A 12,559-nucleotide genomic window follows, 5' to 3' on the forward strand; every position below is an offset into this window, starting at 1 on the left:
GCTATGCAGTTGCTTCCCACTAGCTATCTACCTTACGTTTGGTAGTGTATACATGTCCATGCCTCTCTCACGCTTTGTCACAGCTCACCCTTCCCCCTCCCCATATCCTCAAGTCCATTCTCTAGAAGGTCTGTGTCTTTATTCCCGTCTTACCCCTAGGTTCTTCATGACATTTTTCCCCCCGTAAATTCCATATATATGTGTTAGCATACGGTATTTATCTTTCTCTTTCTGACTTACTTCACTCTGTATGACAGACTCTAGGTCTATCCACCTCATTACAAATAGCTCAATTTCGTTTCTTTTTATGGGTGAGTAATATTCTATTGTATATATGTGCCACATCTTCTTTATCCATTCATCCAATGTTGGACACTTAGGTGGTTTCCATCTCCAGGCTATTGTAAATAGAGCTGCAGTGAACATTGTGGTACATGACTCTTTTTGAATTATGGTTTTCTCAGGGTATATGCCCAGTAGTGGGATTGCTCGGTCATACGGTAGTTCTATTTGTAGTTTTTTAAGGAACCTCCATACTGTTCTCCACAGTGGCTGTAACAATTGACATTCCCACCAACAGTGCAAGAGGATTCCCTTTTCTCCACATCCTCTCCAGCATTTATTGTTTCTAGATTTTTAGATGATGGCCATTCTGACTGGTGTGAGATGATATTTCATTTTAGTTTGGATTTGCATTTCTCTAATGATTAATGATGTTGAGCATTCTTTCATGTGTTTGTTGGCAGTCTGTATATCTTTTTTGGAGAAATGTCCATTTAGGTCTTCTGCCCATTTTTGGATAGGGTAATTTGTTTTTTTGTTACTGAGCTGCATGAGCTACTTGTAAATTTTGGAGATTAATCCTTTGTCAGTTGCTTCATTTGCAAATATTTTCTCCTATTCTGAGGGTTGTCTTTTCATCTTGTTTATGGTTTCCTTTGCTGTGCAAAAGGTTTTAAGTTTCATTAGGTCCCATTTGTTTATTTTTGTTTTTATTTCCATTTCTCTAGGAGGTGGGTCAAAAAGGGTCTTGCTGTGACTTATATCATAGACTGTTCTGCCTATGTTTTCCTCTACGAGTTTGATAGTTTCTGGCCTTACATTTAGGTCTTTAAACCATTTTGAGCTTATTTTTCTGTATGGTGTTAGGGAGTGATTTAATCTCATACTTTTACATGTACCCGTACAGTTTTCCCAGCACCGCTTATTGAAGAGGCTGTCCTTTCTCCACTGTACATTTCTGCCTCCTTTATCAAAGATAAGGTGACCATATGTGCGTGGGTTTATCTCTGGGCTTTCTATCCTGTTCCATTGATCTATATTTCTATTTTTGTGCCAGTACCATACTGTCTTGATTACTGTAGCTTTGTACTATAGTCTGAAGTCAGGGAGCCTGATTCCTCCAGCTCCATTTTTCGTTCTCAGGATTGCTTTTGCTATTCGGGGTCTTTTGTGTTTCCATACAAATTGTGAAATTTTTTTCTAGTTCTGTGAAAAATGCCAGTGGTAGTTTTATAGGGATTGCATTGAATCTGTAGATTGCTTTGGGTAGTAGACTCATTTTCACAATGTAGATTCTTCCAATCCAAGAACATGGTATATCTCTCCATCTATTTGTATCATTTTTAATTTCTTTCATCAGTGTCTTATAATATTCTGCATACAGGTCTTTTCTCTCCTTAGGTAGGTTTATTCCTAGATATTTTATTCTTTTTCTTGCAATGGTAAATGGGAGTGTTTTCTTGATTTCACTTTCAGATTTTTCATCATTAGTATGTAGGAATGCCAGAGATTTCTGTGCATTAATTTTGTATCCTGCTACTTTACCAAATTCATTGATTAGCTCTAGCAGTTTTCTGGTAGCATCTTTAGGATTCTCTATATATAGTATCATGTCATCTGCAAACAGTGACAGCTTTACTTCTTTTCTGATTTGGATTCCTTTTATTTCCTTTTCTTCTCTGATTGCTGTGGCTAAAACTTCCAAAACTATGTTGAATAAGAGTGGTGAGAGTGGGCAACCTTGTCTTGTTCCTGATCTTAGTGGAAATGCTTTCAGTTTTTCACCACTGAGGACTATGTTGGCTGTGGGTTTGTCATATATGGCCTTTATTATGTTGAGGAAAGTTCCCTCTATGCCTACTTTCTGCAGAGTTTTTATCATTAATGGGTGTTGAATTTTGTCAAAAGCCTTCTCTGCATCTATTGAGATGATCATATTGGTTTTCTCCTTCAGTTTGTCAATATGGTGTATCACGTTGATTGATTTGTGTATACTGAAGAAACCTTGCATTTCTGGAATAAACCCCCTTGATCATGGTGCATGATCCTTTTAATGTGCTGTTGGATTCTGTTTGCTAGTATTTTGCTGAGGATTTTTGCATCTATGTTCATCAGTGATATTGGCCTTTAGTTTTCTTTCTTTTTGACATCCTTGTCTGGTTTTGGTATCAGGGTGATGGTGGCCTCGTAGAAGGAGTTTGGGAGTGTTCCTCCCTCTGCTATATTTTGGAAGAGTTTGAGAAGGATAGGTGTTAGCGCTTCTCTAAATGTTAGATAGAATTCGCCTGTGAAGCCATCTGGTCCTGGGCTTTAGTTTGTCGGAAGATTTTTAATCACAGTTTCAATTTCAGTGCTTGTGATTGGTCTGTTCATATTTTCTATTTCTTCCTGATTCAGTCTTGGCAGGTTGTGCATTTCTAAGAATTTGTCCATTTGTTCCAGGTTGTCCATTTTATTGGCATAGAGTTACTTGTAGTAATCTCTCATGATCTTTTGTATTTCTGCAGTGTCAGTTGTTACTTCTCCTTTTCATTTCTAATTCTATTGATTTGAGTCTTCTCCCTTTTTTTCTTGATGAGTCTGGCTAATGGTTTATCAATTTTGTTTATCTTCTCAAAGAACCAGGTTTTAGTTTTATTGATCTTTGCTATCGTTTCCTTCATTTCTTTTTCATTTACTTCTGGTCTGATTTGTATGATTTCTTTCCTTCTGCTACCTTTGGGGTTTTTTTGTTCTTCTTTCTCTAATTGCTTTAGATGCAAGGTTAGATTGTTTATTCGAGATGTTTCTTGTTTCTTAAGGTAGGATTGTATTGCTATAAACTTCCCCCTTAGAACTGCTTTGGCTGCATCCCATAGATTTTTGGGTCATCATGTCTCCATTGTCATTTGTTTCTAGGTATTTTTTTATTTCCCCTTTGATTTCTTCAGTGATTACTTCGTTATTAAGTAGTGTATTGTTTAGCCTCCATGTGTTTGTATTTTTTACAGATCTTTTCCTGTAATTGATATCTAGTCTCATAGCGTTCTGGTCGGAAAAGATACTTGAAACAATTTCAATCTTCTTAAATTTACCAAGGCTTGATCTGTGACCCAAGATATGATGTATCCTGGAGAATGTTCCATGAGCACTTGAGAAAAATGTGTATTCTGTTGTTTTTGGATGGAATGTCCTATAAATATCAGTTAAGTCCATCTTGTTTTATGTATCATTTAAAGCTTGTGTTTCCTTATTTAATTTCATTTTGGATTATCTGTCCATTGGTGACAGTGGGGTGTTAAAGTCCCCTACTATGAATGTGTTACTGTCGATTTCGCCTTTTATGGCTGTTAGTATTTGCCTTATGTATTGAGGTGGTCCTATGTTGGGTGCATAAATATTTACAATTGTTATATCTTCTTCTTGGATCGATCCCTTGATCATTATCTAGTGTCCTTCTTTGTCTCTTCTAATAGTCTTTATTTTAACGTCTATTTTGTCTGACACGAGAATTGCTACTCCAGCTTTCTTTTGGTTTCCATTTGCATGAAATATCTTTTTCCATCCCCTTACTTTCAGTCTGTATGTGTCTCTAGGTCTGAAGTGGGTCTCTTGTAGACAGCAAATATATGGGTCTTGTTTTTGTATCCATTCAGCCAATCTGTGTCTTTGGGTGGGAGCATTTAGCCCATTTACATTTAAGGTAATTATCGATATGTATGTTCCTATTCCCATTTTCTTAATCGTTTTGGGTTCGTTATCGTAAGTCTTTTCCTTCTCTTGTGTTTCTTGCCTAGAGAAGTTCCTTTAGCATTTGTTTAAAGCTGGTTTGGTGGTGCTGAACTCTCTCAGCTTTTGCTTGTCTGTAAAGGTTTTAATTTCTCCATCAAATCTCAATGAGATCCTTGCTGGGTAGAGTAATCTTGGTTGTAGGTTTTTCTCCTTCCTCACTTTAAATATGTCCTCCCAGTCCCTTCTGCTTGCAGAGTTTCTGCTGAAAGATCAGCTGTTAACCTTATGGGCATTCCCTTTTGTGTTATTTGTTGTTTTTCCCTTGCTGCTTTTAATATGCTTTCTTTGTATTTAATTTTTAACAGTTTGATTAATATGTGTCTTGTCGTGTTTCTCCTTAGATTTATCCTGTATGGGACTCTCTATGCTTCCTGGACTTGATTAACTATTTCCTTTCCCATATTAGGGAAGTTTTCAACTATAATCTCTTCAAATATTTTCTTAGTCCCTTTCTTTTTCTCTTCTTCTTCTGGAACCCCTATCATTTGAATGTTGGTGTGTTTAATGTTGTCCCAGAGGTCTCTGAGACTGTCCTCAGTTCTTTTCATTCTTTTTTCTTTATTCTGCTTTGCAGTAGTTATTTCCACTATTTTATCTACCAGGTCACTTATCCGTTCTTCTGCCTCAGTTATTCTGCTATTGATCCCTTCTAGAGTATTTTTAAATTCATTTATTGTGTTGTTCATTGTTGTTTGTTTCATCTTTAGTTCTTCTAGGTCCTTTTTAAATGTTTCTTGCATTTTGTGTATTCTATTTCCAAGATTTTGGATCATCTTTACTATCCTTATTCTGAATTCTTTTTCAGGTAGACTGCCTATTTCCTCTTCATTTGTTAGGTCTGGTGGGTTTTTATCTTGCTTCTTCATCTGCTGTGTGTTTTTCTGTCTTCTCATTTTGCTTATCTTACTGAGTTTGGGGTCTCCTTCTTGCAGGCAGCAGGTTTGTAGTTCCCGTTGTTTTTGGTGTCTGTCCCCAGTGGCTAAGGTTTGTTCAGTGGGTTGTGTAGGCTTCCTGGTGGAGGGGACGAGTGCCTGTGTTCTGGTGGATGGGGCTGGATCTTGTCTTTTTGGTGGGCAGGTCCACGTCTGGAGGTGTGTTTTGGGGTGTCTGTGGACTTACTATGATTTTAGGCAGCCTCTCTGCTAATGGGTAGGGTTGTGTTCCTGTCTTGCTGGTTGTTTGGCATAGGATGTCCAGCACTGTAGCTTGCTGGTCGTTGAGTCAAGCTGGGTGCTGGGGTTGAGATGGAGATATCTGGGAGATTTTCACCATTTGATATTATGTGGAGCTCGGAGGTCTCTTGTGGACCACTTTCCTTAAGTTGGCTCTCCCACCTCAGAGGCACAGCACTGGCTCTTTGACACCAAGAGCCTTTCATCTACACGGCTCAGAATAAAAGAGAGAACGAGTAGAAGGAAAGAATTAGTAGAAGTAGAAAGAAAGAAAGGAAGAAAGAAGGGAGGGAGGGAGGAAGGAGGGATGGAAGGAAAAAAAGAAAGAAAGGATATAAAGTAAAAAAATAAAGTAAGATAAAATATAATAAAGTTATTAAAATAAGAAATAATTATTAAGAGGAAAAGAAAAAAAAAGGACGGATACAACCCTAGGACAAATGGTGGAAGCAAAGCTATACAGACAAAATCTCATACAGAAGCATACACATACACACTCACAAAAAGAGGAAAAGGGGAAAAAATCATAAATCTTGCTATCAACGTCCACCTTCTCCATTTGGGATGATTCCTTGTCTATTCATGTATTCCTCAGATGCAGAGGACATCAAGTTGATTGTGGAGCTTTAATCCGCTGCTTCTGAGGCTGCTGGGAGAGATTTCCCTTTTTCTTCTTTGTTCTCACAGCTCCCAGGGGCTCAGCTTTGGATTTGGCCCTGCCTCTGCGTGTAGGTTACTGGATGGCGTCTGTTCTTTGCTCAGACAGGACGGGGTTAAAGGAGCCACTGACTCGGGTCTCTGGCTCACTCAGGCCATGGGGAAGGAGGGGCACGGAGTGCGGGGCGAGTCTGCGGCGGCAGAGGCTGGCGTGACGTTGCACCAGCCTGAGGCGCGCCGTGCGTTCTCCTGGGGGAGTTGTCCCCGGATCCTGGGACCCTGGCAGTGGCGGGCTGCACAGGCTCCCCAGAAGAGGGGTGTGGATAGTGACCTGTGCTCGCACACAGGCTTCTTTGTGGCGGCAGCAGCAGCCTTAGCGTCTCATGCCCGTCTCTGGGGTACGCGCTTTTAGCCGCGGCTCGCACCCGTCTCTGGAGGTTTTTTAAGCAGCGTTCTTAATCCCCTCTCCTCGAGCACCAGGAAACAATGAGGGCAGAAAAAGTCTCTTGCCTCTTCGGCAGGTCCAGACTTTTCCCCAGAATCCCTCCCGGTTAGCCATGGTGCACTAACCTCCTGCAGGCTGTGTTCACGCCGCCAACGCCAGTCCTCTCCCGACGCTCCGACAGAAGCCAAATCCTCAATTCCCAGCCCCGCCCGCCCCGGCGGGTGAGCAGACAAGCCTCTCGAGCTGGTGAGTGCCGGTCGGCCCTGATTCTCTGTGTGGGAATCTCCCTGCTTTGCCCTCCGCACCCCTGTTGCTTTGCTCTCCTCCGCGGCCCCAAAGCTTTCCCCCTCCGCCACCCACTGTCTCCGCCTGCGAAGGGGCTTCCTAGTGTGTGGAAACCTTTCCTCCTTCACGGCTCCCTCCCAGAGGTGCAGGTACCGTCCCTATCCTTTTGTCTCTGTTTATTCTTTTTTCTTTTGCCCTACCTAGGTACATGGGGAGTTTCTTGCCTTTTGGGAGGTCTGAGGTCTTCTGCCAGCGTTCGGTAGGTGTTTTGTAGGAGTTGTTCCACGTTTAGATGTATTTCTGGTGTATCTGTGGGGAGGGAGGTGATCTCCGCATCTTACTCTTACGCCATCTTCCCGGAAGCCCTTACTTTGTTTTTCAACCTTTTAATTATATCAAACCAGTTTAGACTGTGAGCCAAGTAAAAATAGGTGGCTAGCCAGATTTGGCACCAGGGCTGTAATTTGCTGACCCCAGCTTTAACACATAGTTCTCAACCCTGTGTCATATTAAAATCAGCTAGGGACTTCCAAGATACGTAGATACTTGGGCTCCCAAACCAATTACATCGTTAATTCAGGGGGAGTGAGGTACAGGTATTTACATGATTTTAAAACTCTCCTGGGTGTTGAGCCAGGGTGTTGACAGAGAAGTGACATATAAGCTGAGTTATTCTTTTTTGCCATTTTCCAAATATTCGCCCTAGCCATCACTCTTTTGGAGTCATTTGGCTTTCCTTGAATAGAGAAGTTTTGCAACAATTAATTTTTTTGCATTTTCTTTTTTTATTCAAGATTATGTTTTTGACATATCTACTTGTTGATACATATAGCAGACATTCATTTATTTTATTTTATTTTTATTTATTTATTTTTTAAACATTTATTTATTTATTTATTTTTGGCTGTGTTGGGTCTTCGTTTCTGTGCGAGGGCTCCCTCCAGTTGCGGCGAGCGGGGGCCACTCTTCATCGCAGTGCGCGGACCTCTCACTATCGCGGCCTCTCTCGTTGCGGAGCACAGGCTCCAGACGCGCAGGCTCAGTAGTTGTGGCTCACGGACCTAGTTGCTCCGCGGCACGTGAGATCCTCCCAGACCAGGGCTTGAACCCGTGTCCCCTGCATTGGCAGGCAGACTCTCAACCACTGCGCCACAGGGAAGCCCCCATTTATTTTATTTTTAACAGCTTTATTGAAGTAAAATTTATTTATTAAAAAACTGCACATATATAATGCATAAAATTTGATGAGTTAGACATAGGAATACACCTGTGAAACTGTCACCACAATCAGGTAAGAGACATATTCATCACCTCCAAAAGTTTCCTTTTGCCTTTTTGTGTGTGAGAGATGAGAACATTTAACATGAAACCTATCTTCAACAAATGTTTAAGTGCACAAAATCGTATTTTTAACTTTAGGTGCTGTGTTATACAAGAGATCTCTAGAAATTATTTCATCTTGCACAACTGAAAAGTTATACCCATAGAATAATAATTTCCTATTTCCACTATCCCCTGGCCTCTGAAAACAGCCATTCTATTTTCTGCTTTAATGAGTGTGTTTATTTAAGATATCTCATATAAGTGGAATCGTGCAGTATGTGTCCTTCTGTGACTAGTCAACTCAAAATGGATTAAAGTCTTAAATGTAAGACCTGCAGCGATTCATTTTTGTGAACTTCATTGTATTATATTCTTTCCAGTATATATATAAAGTATACATATATACACATATATATTAGGGAGTTTTTTGGTTTTGCTTTTTTCTTTGTAAAATTTATCCCAATACTTTTTTAATATATAAATTTATTTATTTTTGGCTGCATTGGGTCTTCATTGCTGCAGGCAGGCTTTCTCTAGCTGCGGTGAGAAGGGGCTACTCTTCGTTGTGATGCGCGGGCTTCCCATTGCGGTGGCTTCTCGGTGCGGAACACAGGCTCTAGGCACGCAGGCTTCACTAGTTGTGGTATGCAGGCTCAGTAGTTGTGGCTCGCAGGCTTAGTTGCTCTGCAGCACGTTGGGTCTTCCCAGACCAGGGCTCAAACCCGTGTCCCCTGCATTGGCAGGAGGATTTTTAACCACTGCACCACCAGGGAAGTACCCCCCAATACTTTTTACTTTTGAACAATTTCTCAAAATTTGACTCTGCTGATGCCACTCATCCTGTTTTTCGTCATTGTTTTTGACTTATTATTTTTCTCATAACACTTTATTATTTCTTTGGTTTTGACTCATTTTTCTCATAACACTGTCATTTCTTCAGATTATAGGTATAGGTATTCTAGACTGTTTAGTTTGTATTCGTGTTCAGTCTTCACTTTTTATCTAGTTTTCATTACATTATGTAAGATAAAGGACCATAGAAGAAGAAATATTAAATAAAATAATTGTGAAAGAAATGTGTGTTTTACTTGTTTAGCAAGCTACTTATTCTTTTTGTTTTATTTATGAAAATTAGTCCAAAAGAATTTCTCTAATACGTATTATATGTATACAACAAAACAGAGAGCAACAAACATGACTAGGAATATTTTTAGATACAATTATAAAAGAATACCACAGATATAAAAATATGAAGTAATTTTGCAAACAACAAAATAGTTACTTTCTAAAGTTTGCTTTGGTCTCTCCTGGTGAATCACTTTTGAAAGTGAAGTTTTCTCTGACATCTTCCCTACTATTCTCTTGCTGTAAAATATTTTTAAAAAGCAGGTATGGGGCTTTCCTGGTGGCGCAGTGGTTGAGAGTCCGCCTGCCGATGCAGGGGACGCGGGTTCGTGCCCCGGTCCGGGAAGATCCCACATGCCGCGGAGCGGCTGGGCCTGTGAGCCATGGCCGCTGAGCCTGCACGTCCGGAGCCTGTGCTCTGCAACGGGAGAGGCCACAACAGTGAGAGGCCCACGTACCGCAAAAAAAAAAAAAAGAGTTCTCCTTCCCTTGCTGTGTGGGAACTTATGCTTCAACTCTACTCTTTATCAAACCTAAGAAAGTTCTCCACATGTTTAAGAGTGCATGAAGTTAGGTTGGACCAATCCAGATAATACAGAATAATCTCCCTGCCTCAACGTTCATAATCATAATCATATTTTAAAATGCCATTATTCCATATAATGCAACATATTCACAGATTCCATGGACATCTTTGGGAGGCCATTATGTTGACTACAACAAACATATTCAAGAAAAGAAATTGAAAAAATGTTCAAAAGTAGAATCAAAGGAGGTTAATATAATACACAGAGGCATGAATAGATATATGTGTGTATATGAGTAACTGTTAATTACTTCTTTTATTTCTGACTCCTACCAGATATTTCTGTATGTGTTATTTCAACAAACCAATCTTATGAATTAGTCCATGCTTTAATGGAAAATTTTAAAGTATTACGGTTGAAAATATTCACGTTTTTAAAAATTCCAGTTAATATTGCTTCATATCATATACCAGTTTCTCATTAATTAGCTTTTAACTCATATACATCATCTAGCAATTTCTTTTAGACTTGTGTATTAATCAAAGTTATTTTAGTTGTAAACAGCAAAACTAAGTCTGGACATTTTAAGTATAAAAATGTAACTTTTGGAGTAAAAATAGCATAATTTACAGAATCAAAGGAACAGTTGAAAGCTAAACCTTCAGGAGGGCAAGTACCAGGGGAGATTCTGGGACCTGAGAAACAAGAATGTCCATGGATCTCCTCTTGCGAGGGCTCTCAATAATAAGATTGAGATTCAAGCCTTCTAGGGTTATGTTTCTCTTTTTCCTATTTTAAAATTCTGGAACAGAGCCTATGATTGACCAAACTTGAATCACACATTTATTTTCTCCTTGACCTATCAACCATGGACATGGGAAAGCGAAATCATGGGTGCAAACTCGCTCAGTGGAGGTCCACTCATGTGCATTGAGGGACATATCCAGATAAGAAACACTTCACTACAAGCCAAATAATCACTTCAGAAAATGCCTGGCATAATATTCAATGCCTGCATTGAATAAAATACCTGCATGAATTATCAGCTAGGTATAATTTCAGACATAAATAGCTTTTAAAACTTCATTCATCACTTAAATATTCATTGGTATGAGTAAACAGTACTATTTTGAAAATAAATTTAACCTACAATAAAAAGGATGCACTGTTACAAATTTGGAAATGCAGAGTAAATTTCCTAGATTTATGGAACCAAGTCAGATTGTCTACTTATGTCTTTAGAGAGGTCTATTTCTACATTTTATTTTCCTGTTAAATATTCCTTTTAAATATTGCCCCTTCAACGCTACACTAAAAATGACACTATAACTTATATAAAACTCATATTCTAAGAAGTAGACATGACAAACCAAAGAAATCTGACCGCCTAGTTTATATTTTCTCTATTTTGTTGTCCAAAGGCATGGTTAATATGATCTGATAAGAAATATTCCTTAAGGTACTCCATAAAATGAAAAAGCAAGCAATGTTATTAGTCAAGAAAATATATGAAGATAATGGCAATATTTTATTTCTTATTATATTAAAGCCTATCCCTTTTATTTTCGGTACCAACATCCAACTTCCCATACTGGCCATTCGGATAAAGTAAATGACATTCTATAAGGGATTGACAAACTTTGCTGCAGATAGTGCATATACTTTCCTTGAAGAATACTTCACATTCTTTACACTGTGCCATATGTTTTCCATCTCGCTGACAATTACTGCCTTAATGGAGAATGAAGTATACTTATCTGAAAATATCCATCTACCTTTAAGTCATTACTGGCGATTACGGGCAAAATTAAAAAGACACACAGTTTCTGAAAAGCCAAACACATTTTTCTACATGACGTAAAATGCTTTAATTAACTTTTATTTTCTTTTGATACCCAGACCTTTTATAATAGAGAATTCCTGGGAATTTAGTTATCTTCATAGACACTAATGCTTTATTTATGTATTTTATTTGACAAGCCTTTGCTCTGTGCCAGGTGCTATTCTAAGTGTTTCTTATGTATGAGGTAGTCTTATTATATCTATTCCATAGGTGAGAAAATTAATGCACAAAGAGTTTAAGTGGTTTGCCGAAGTGCCAAAAAAATGTCATAGCCATTTATATAGAGGTATAAGACACAAATTAAACTATGTCTGGAGCCTGGAAAAAGCTATGTGGAGTGAGAGTTAAATATCTTTGTTCAATTCATTTATATTTCACTCTAGGCAAATTATTTTAACTTATGTAATATTTTTAGTATTGTAGTGAATTGTTATCCTTACTGAGATATTCCACTAAAAATAAATTAATATATCACAGTATTAAAACTCTACTACAGGGCTTCCCTGGTGGCGCAGTGGTTGAGAGTCCGCCTGCCAATGCAGGGCACACGGGTTCGTGCCCCGGTCCGGGAAGATCCCACATGCCGCAGAGCGGCTAGGCCCGTGAGCCATGGCCGCTGAGCCTGCGTGTCTGGAGCCTGTGCTCCGCAAGGGGAGAGGCCACAACACTGAGAGGCCCGCGTACCACACACAGAAAAAACAAACAAACAAAAAAGACTTCTACTACATTTTTATTATAACAGTGCAAAATACTGATTCCTTTTTATGGTAATAAATATAATTTCCTTCCTTCCTAGAATAAAAAAGTACTGCCATTAACAGCTGTCATTGAAAAAAATGTTACATATTTAAATATTTATTTTACTTTTTAAACATCTTTATTGGAGTATAATTGCTTTACATTTGTGTGCTAGTTTCTGCTTTATAACAAAGTGAATCAGTTATACCTATGTTCCCATATCTCTTCCCTCTTGTGTCTCCCTCCCTTCCACCCTCCCTATCCCACCCCTCTATGTGGTCACAAAGCACCGAGCTGATCTCCCTGTGCTATGCGGCTGCTTCCCACTATCTATTTTATATTTGATAGTGTATATATGTCCATGCCACTCTCCCACTTTGTCACAGCTTAC

The sequence above is a fragment of the Leucopleurus acutus genome, assembly GCF_964270905.1.
Source record: "Leucopleurus acutus genome assembly, chromosome: 1".
Lineage (NCBI taxonomy): Eukaryota > Metazoa > Chordata > Mammalia > Artiodactyla > Delphinidae > Leucopleurus > Leucopleurus acutus.